This window comes from Toxorhynchites rutilus, chromosome 3 (assembly GCF_029784135.1).
Source record: "Toxorhynchites rutilus septentrionalis strain SRP chromosome 3, ASM2978413v1, whole genome shotgun sequence".
In the NCBI taxonomy this organism is placed as follows: Eukaryota; Metazoa; Arthropoda; class Insecta; order Diptera; family Culicidae; genus Toxorhynchites; species Toxorhynchites rutilus.
The window spans coordinates 199,508,215-199,516,992 of NC_073746.1; positions in this window are offsets into that span (position 1 = coordinate 199,508,215).

Here is an 8,778-nt window from a genome sequence, read left to right on the forward strand (position 1 = left end):
TGAAAAATTGAAATAAATATAATTCATATATATATACTGAATAGAAATATAATTTATTTACTCATTTATTTTTTATTTTTTATTATCATTCTATACTTTTCACATCGAACAGGTGACTGACGCATTCTCCCAGCCGTATTCCAAAGAGTGCTCATAGCGGTCTCCCTTGACAAACCGTTGACGAACTTCCAATATCCATTCTTTTTGCTTTAATCAAACTAAACCATTCCACTAATCCAGTTTTCTTGATTTTTTTTGAAAGCAGATGATTTTTCAAGATAGACCTTTGAGCACTCCTTGTTCCACCAAATTGATGGAGGACGACGTCGGAAAGTGGTAGCAGGTACACGTTTCTTTTGAGCTTGAAGTACGCTATCGTGAATCAAATTAAAAACGTTATGCTCTTCAAGGGGAGAAAGTTCATGCATCAAAACGATTGCTTCAGATATTATTTCCGCAAATTTTTTCCACTCAATATTTTTCGAGAGGTCATATGCAATATCGATTGACTCACTAGATCTTGATTCATTGGCGATCGATAAAATTATTGGTAAGTGAAGTGATGAGGTGTAGGGATCTTGGATTATCTTCCACGTGCAATCCAGGAATAATGAAGAAGAGCGGAGAGATATGTCTAGCATGTTTGTACCAGCGAATGCTTGCTTTGACGTTATCGCAGCAAATTATTATCAACATTTTACTAAACGGTATACTGTCTGTAGATATGCATGCGGGTACAAAAGTACCCACACCTTGCGTCTATTTTACAATGCCGTTTACCTCAGGCTCATTGGTTTTGAAATATGTGTTAGGAAAACACACAGATTCCAGCAATCGTACATCACCCGCTGCGCAATCATAACTGACTTAATAACTTAATTATAAATACTATTTAATCAAAACTAAAGAAAGCTAGCTGGACAATCTGTTTAATTTTTGAAAACGAATTTAACAAGTTACAAAATCTCATTATTTGTTTATTTATTTATTTCATCAAACCAGAGTAGACTACATATATGCTGCTCAAATATCATTATTAAATATAATTATCTGACATCAAATTTAACTATATATCATTCTATTCAGATAGTCTTTAAGCATTGACCTTGACATGGTTACATCGGTTATATCACTGTGTTCGTTACAGAGGCTCATCATACGATTGATAGGACTAAAGGGTGTGTCACATCAAATTGCATCACGGAAAAAACGCTGTAGAAATTCACCCAGTAGACCGATCCTTTTGAAAATTTTAGACAGTAAAATAAAAACTATTAAACAACTTTTGGCATTTTCTTTTTATTCATACTTCGAGCCCAAGCTCGTATGCTCGCACCTTCCTCTTTACCCCGTCCATAAGGTTCTGTACAACGTCAGGTTGTAGTTTTTGACGTAGGACTACGTCTAACCGGAAGATATAGGGGGTGAAATGGAAATCTAGGCACTGAACAAGTAGGAAAAAATGCAAGATTTGGAACGCTTATAACTCGAGCATTTCTCAATAGATCGCGAAGGTTTTTGCATCAATCGATAGGAAATATATCTACGCATCTATCATAACGAATAACATTTCATTTTTCTTGAGATAAATAATTGAATAATTGTGAAATATCAAGCATTGTCAAAATGCACTATGTGCCCATTTTTGATTGGTCCATTTTGTGCTCCTCAAATCGAACCGACCAAAACGGGCAACCAGAGCAGTAGCGAAATAGAATGAACCACGATTGGATAGGAAAAAGAAAAAAATGAACGAAACATTGGTCGCAGTCTCACACATGCGTAATTCTCGAGCCAGCCAGTCAGCTTAAAAATCCTCGCTCCGCTGCCGTAACGATCATTCTCATTCAAACCGTACACCACATCGGTTCGCATCACAACACATCAACAAACCAACCCAAGCAGCCATGTCCGGACATGGTAAAGGAGGAAAAGTGAAGGGAAAGGCAAAATCCCGCTCGAACCGTGTTGATCTGGAGTTCCCCGCAAGGGTAGCTAGGCTGAGCGCGTTAGTACCAGTGCACCAGTCCACCTAGCCGGCGTTATATAGTTTCGGCCGCCGAAGTGATCGAGTTAGCTGGTAAAGCTGCTCGCGACGATAAGAAAACCCGCATTCGGAACAGAACACATTTGGTTCGGTGGACATCAAGACAACAGGCAGTTGCAGCGAGTGGCGAGTGGCAAACGCAATCGCAAAACGGCATCAGGTAGCAGAAGAAAAAAGTTTGTTCTTTATACACACTGCTTTGGTGGCAAATCCAGAACAAGGCGGCATCGAGGGCGTTCGAAATGGTTTTTTTCAAAACCACGAGTACTAAGTTTTCTAAATTGGAACCATTCCATAAAACAAGGCGCTTTTCAGGGCCATTAAACCTTCCAAAAAAGAGTTTAGGAAATACAGTTCAATGCTTTCTAAAACAATATCCAATATAATAATAAAACACAAATTGATTTTTTCATAATTTGTTTGCCAGGATATGATGATTATGTGAATTTGGCAGTTGTTCTGAGCTTATTGATTTTCACCAATTCTTAAATTGCTTCTAGATTGAAAGTACAGTAATTTACACTTATCTCGACATTTAGCTAATTGGACGGACCAGTAATGCGACATATTTAGTTGAACATTTTTGTAAACATAGAGTTCGGGGTCCAAATTATGACCCCACATTGAAGGTCGACACTGTACCACTGTCATCGCAAATGTTCAATTACAGGTTAAAATTACCTCCAATCCGATACTGAGTGGTGGTAATGCGACGTGCCATTGAATGTAATTTACTGTAAAATATGTCACAAGCTGGATGGGAAGAAATTTTCCAACTGTGAAAGCTGTGGCGAGTGGCAAATGCAATCGCTAAACAGCAAGGTTTAGCCGAACAAGATGGGGATATCGAGTGATAACAAAACAATAAACTCTTTAGATTGAAGATAATTTTGTGATCCTGAAAAGGACCCTTTTTAGCCTGCATGTGAATCCAACGAGCGAACAAATCGTAATGAATGTATTTTCTTCTTCTTCTTTTTGGCTTTAAGAGGGTTTTAACTTTTCAGTTCATTCGCCTCTAGCTCTGAGAAGAGCCATTGAGCACCAGTCTTGAGGAGGCTGGTGAAAAAGAAGAAAAAAAAACCATATTCAGCGGACCTGTCTGCTCAGATGTAAAACCGGGCGAAGGTAGGAAAGGATCCTATGCCATATAAGATGTTTAATATGAGCTGTAACGTAATTGTATTGTTATTATTGAGTACCAAAGCAGCGACAAAGCATCGTAGAACCTAGCTCTAGATCAAAAGGAAATGTAGGGGGAGGGGGAGGTGGGGAGGATAAGGAAAGGAAAGGTAAGGAAAAGGGGTGGGATAGAGTGGGAAGGAATGATGTGATGTTGGATGATTTATAAATGTAGTTGAATTTAATGGTGTTAGTAAAATGCTGGATAAGTATGAATTAGTGTGGTTAGAATTTAGTAAACAAAACAATAATATGTTTAAAAGGTATGCTGTTTGATTATGTAGTACTGCTGCATATGCTGGAAAAAGTTAATTTGTGAGTTATATATGGAAGATGTTTATGTTTATATATTTTTATTTGTTTTAATATTTTTGTATGTTATATGTTTATAGATGCATACACATACATACGCCAATTTATTTGTTAGATTTAATGAATGTATTTTTTTGCCATCGCTCCCTTTTAACGCTCATTCGTTCGTCTCATTGGACTCGCCCCTCTGGCTGAGTCTGCCGATTTGTCTCTATCCTGTGAGTGTGTACCGCTAGAGTATAAAACACGCGGACCCCAAATAAATATCTTATTTTCTTTCAAACCGTAAACCCGTGTGGTTGTACGGCAAGTTAAGGGAAAGGCAAAGTCTCACTCGAACCGTGCAAGTCTCCAGTTCCCTGTTGGTCGCATTCATTGATTGCTCCGCAAGGGTAACTAGGCCGAACGGATTGGTGCCGGAGCACCAGTATACCTAACAGCGATTATAGAGCTTCGGCCGTCGGAGTGCTCGAGTTGGCTTGTAAAGCTGCTCACGACAATCAGAAAACCCGCATCAAGAAGAGAGCAGCTTCGGTTCGGCGCTCATCAAGGCAACAATTAGTTTCAGTGAGTGGCAAAGTGTTTCTCCGGCACGTCGCATCAAATGTAATTTACTGAACAACATGTCACAAGCTGGATGGGAAGAAATATTCCAACTGCAATAGCTAAACAGGAAGGTTTAACCGAACAAGATGGGAATATCGAGTGATAAAAAAAACACAACACCAAAGGTTCTTTTCAGAACCATCAACATATTCATGAAGAGTAAACAGTAAACTAATCCATTTTTAAGGTAGATAGGTAGGTATTCACGTAGGAGAAGAAAATAAAACAATATATTTAAAATATATATTTAACAAAAGCTGTCCCCTTTGTATAGTCCTACGTCACTCCGGTTATGTCCCCGACATTACCCACCCGTCTTTTTTTTTTTGAACAGAAATCCATTTTCTCTTGAAGTCCGCCTCCGATTTGACAACTTTTGGGTTCTTCCGGAGGGCCTGCTTCATAATCGCCCAATATTTCTCTATTGGGCGAAGCTCCGGCGCGTTGTGCGGGTTCATTTCCTTTGGCACGAAGGTGACCCCGTTGGCTTCGTACCGCTCCAACACGTCCTTTGAATAGTGGCACGAAGCGAAATCCGGCCAGAAGATGGTCGGGCCCTCGTGTTGCTTCAATAGTGGTAGTAAGCGCTTCTGTAGGCACTCCTTAAGGTAAACCTGCCCGTTTACCGTGCCGGTCATCACGAAGGGGGCGCTGTTTTTGTACTTTTTGGCAAACTTGAATAGTTTCTTCTTGCGAATCTCCTCCGGAACGCTGAATTTGTCCTCTGCGGAGAAGAACAACAGGCCCGGCAGCTGACGAAAGTCCGCTTTGACGTAGGTTTCGTCGTCCATTACCAGGCTTCGTCAGCATTTCGGTGTACAGCTTCCGAGCTCGCGTCTTCCCCACCATGTTTTGCCTTTCGTCGCGGTTAGGAGCCTTCTGAACCTTGTATGTACGCAAGCCCTCCCGCTGCTTGGTCCGCTGGACGAATGAACTTGACAAATTCAGCTTATTGGCGACATCCCGGACCGAACTTCTCGGATCACGTCTATACTGCTTAACTACGCGCTTGTGATCTTTTTCACTGACGAAGCATCCATTTTTGCCGTTCTTCACCTTCCGGTCGATGGTTAGGTTCTCGAAGTATCGTTTTAGTACTCTGCTGACAGTGGATTGGACGATTCCCAGCAGCTTACCGATGTCCCGATGTGACAACTCCGGATTCTCGAAATGAGTGCGCAGGATTAATTCACGACGCTCTTTTTCGTTCCACGACATTTTTCCAAATTTACGAAAAATTTACAGTGAAGCTTGGCCAACGTTCTTTGAGGCTTTCCATAGAGATTTTCATAGAATACAACGTGCCTCACAAAGGATTCGGCTGCTTTAAACTTTGTTTTGGCAGACTTATCTCACTTCTTAACTAGGCGAACCTAGCCAGAATTTCACCTGCCCCCGGGCTTCTGAATGCCAAAGGGGGACTAGGCTCTGCGGAATGCACGTATCTGCATGCTCGTGCTGTTTCAGTCCTGACCGAGAAATTGTCGGACAATCGCGCAGGTGCTAAGGATGACCGACTTTTGGTTGCCGGTCAATTCCTTCTCCATGTTCAACACCTTTAGCGCTTCCAGAAGTGTCTTCGGGACAATTCCAGTTCCAGAGAGAACGACTGGAACAATTCTTGGGACCTCCCTTAGCCCCCACAATTCCTTGAGCTCCACGGCCAAAGGTCGGTACTTGCAGATTTTGCGACCGTGGGTCTCCTCCAGATTCTGGTTCAGTGGAATAGCGACATCGATGATGGTGACTTTACGGTCGCTCTTGTCGTAAACCATTATATCTGGGCGGTTGTGGTGGATCGAGAGGTCGGTCAGAACAGTGCGATCCCAGTACAGCTTGAAACGGTCATTTTCCAGGACAGGTGCAGGCAGGTACCGGTAGTTTGGTACGTTGTCTTCCAGTAGAGCACATTGGAGCGCCAGTTGTCGATGAACAATACGGGCCACGTTGTTGTGGCACTCGGTGTAGGCTGCGTTGGCCAAGACTGGACAGCCTCCCATAATGTGCTCTATGTTTTCACCTGGTTGATGGCACATCCGGCAAATGTCATCAACGTCTTGATGCCAGACGAACCGCCTGCAGTTTCTCGTCGGCATTATCCTGTCCTGGATGGCTATCATGTCGGCTTCTACTACTGAAGAGAGTTCACCACGCGTTAGCCACAGATTAGATGCGGCCTTGTCGACGTGTGGCCGGTCCAGTTGATGGGGGTGGGCACCATGCACTGCCTTCTGCTTCCAAGCTGCAATCTTCTCCTCCACTGCAGATTGCAGTTGAGTTGGTACTCCGCTTGCGCCATGTGCAGAGCAGGTTTCAGCAGGTGGACACAGCGACCCTTGTCGAGGCCGAACTCCATACAGATGTCCCTGCTTATTTCTTCGACAACCCGGATAGCTACACCTAGACGCTGACGTGAATCAGCGTAGACCTTGAGATCGTCCATGTAAAAGGTATGGGTCACTTCTTCGTGGGCGCCGTCGCCATACCTTATTTTATAGCCATGACCGTTTCTATTGAGCGTCCTACTGAGGGGGTTCAGTGCCAGACAAAACCAAAGCGGGCTGAAAGAGTCGCCTTGGAATATCCCCCTCTTTATCTGCAGCGTTCTAGACTGCAACACATTTTCCCCATCACTAAGGTGCAGAGACGTGCTCCACTGCCTCATCGCATGCTGCAGGAACCTAACGACGACGGGATCAATTTTGTAGAGCTCCAATACCCGGACGAGAAACGAGTGAGGTATGGAGTCATAAGCCTTCCTGTAATCGATATAGGTCATGCTTAGGTTCCGCTGGTTATAAACCGCCTGGCCGACTATGGCTGCGTCGATGATGGCCTGGTCTTTGCAGCCGTGCGTATTTTTTCTGCATCCTTTCTGCTCTTCTGCGATGATATGGTGTTGTTCGCAGTGGGCAGAAACTTTGGCGGTTATGATGCTGCTTAATATCTTGTACAGACTCGATAGGCACGTTATCGGCCTGTACTTTGATGGGTTCAATGTGTTGCTGTCTTTCGGGAGAAGGAATGTGACGCCACGGGTGGCGAATTCAGGGAGGTTGTGTGGGTCACGTAGCACCTTGTTGAAGCACTCAGCTATCTTTTGATGTGCGACGGTCAGCTTCTTGTGCCAGAAGTTCTGAACACCATCGGGGCCCGGTGCTGCCCAGTTCCTCAGGTACCGCGAGGCTTCGCGGACATCGTTCTCTTCGACGATGATAGCTGGCATCTCTCCAATTTCACCACAACTCTCCTCCACCCGTCTTAACCACATTTGCCCTTCGCGATGTTGTACTGGGGTTTCCCAAATACCAGCCCAGAAGTTCGTCACATCGCTAATATCTGACAAACCTTCGCGGTAGTCGGGCTTCTCGTCGCTAATGTTGTCGTAGAACGCTTTTTCGTTATCTCTGAACATCCGATTTTGTTCCTGGCGCTTTGCAGAGTCAGAGTAACGTTTCAGCCGTTTAGTTAGGACGCTCAATTGCTGTACCAGTGTGTCGAGTTTTTCCGTCAGCTGGTGAGCTCCCAGCTGGCGAAGTTCAGTAGGCCGCACGATCACAGCAACTTGGCGACATAATTTCGCCGATCTGCTGCCTCTTTTGTACGCCATCAGTCTTCCAATTGCGGCGCGCTTGTTTAGGATCCGTTGCTCCAATCTCCTTCGCCATGGAGGCTCACGCCTTTCACGGAGATGTTGGAGTAGTCCGCCTCTTGGCCTAATACGGTATCCTAAACTTTTGGCGGTCGCCACAGCAGCACAGTAAACTTTCAGTTGCAGCTCCTCCATGTTCTCAGCATCAACCAAGTGCAGCGGAAGAACGTGCTCGTTCATGAGCTTTACTGCACTTGTCAGCCTGCGGGAATGCTGCAACTTCGGGATCCTGGGGCGCGACAATGGGTCTGTGTCGCGGAACTGTGAAATCGTCTCGTCGTAGTGGAAGACCAGATCGCGTAGTAGTTGTTGATCTGGCTGTGGGTCTTCCGGCTCAGGGGGTTGTAGTACTGTGGCCTCCACTGGTGCTGATTCGCGTGACCCACTCGCGAATGAATTGCTCAGCCGTACTGAACTTCGTCTCGACACATCGCTTGCTCTGTTGTTCCTGGAGCTTATTTCTCTCTGCACCTGCTACTTGATCTCGTCGATTTGCGTTTGGGAGAGTATGTTGTTGCGTACTATCGCTCTACGCCTCGCGTTCATCGCGTTCTGATCAAGCCTCCCGACGAACTCTGGATACGCTTCCTCGAACATTGTTAGTATTCGAGGGCGACCGCTCATGTCCGTCTCCAAAGCAGTGCAGATGTAATAGGCGCGGATCACGAATTCATTCATTTCGTGTGTCCACATGATCCGGCGCCTAGTGGTACCCACAAGTGTGGACGACTGTCGTCTGGCAGTCGCAACACGTCTCGTAGGCGCAGCGTTTCTTGGGTGATGTCGATGGCTGATGTTTCCGTGTGACGGTAGCTCTTCGGGTTGAACCCGGCTGGTGGCCCGCTCTTGCACATCGCCTCCAGCCGCTGGCCGCTCGCTCTTACGCCCGTTCCAGGACCAGCTCCAGTTCGGGGACCCTCCTCGGGTGATCGCATTCTTATAACTCTTCGTGATCGTAGCTCCATTTTATTGGGTGTAT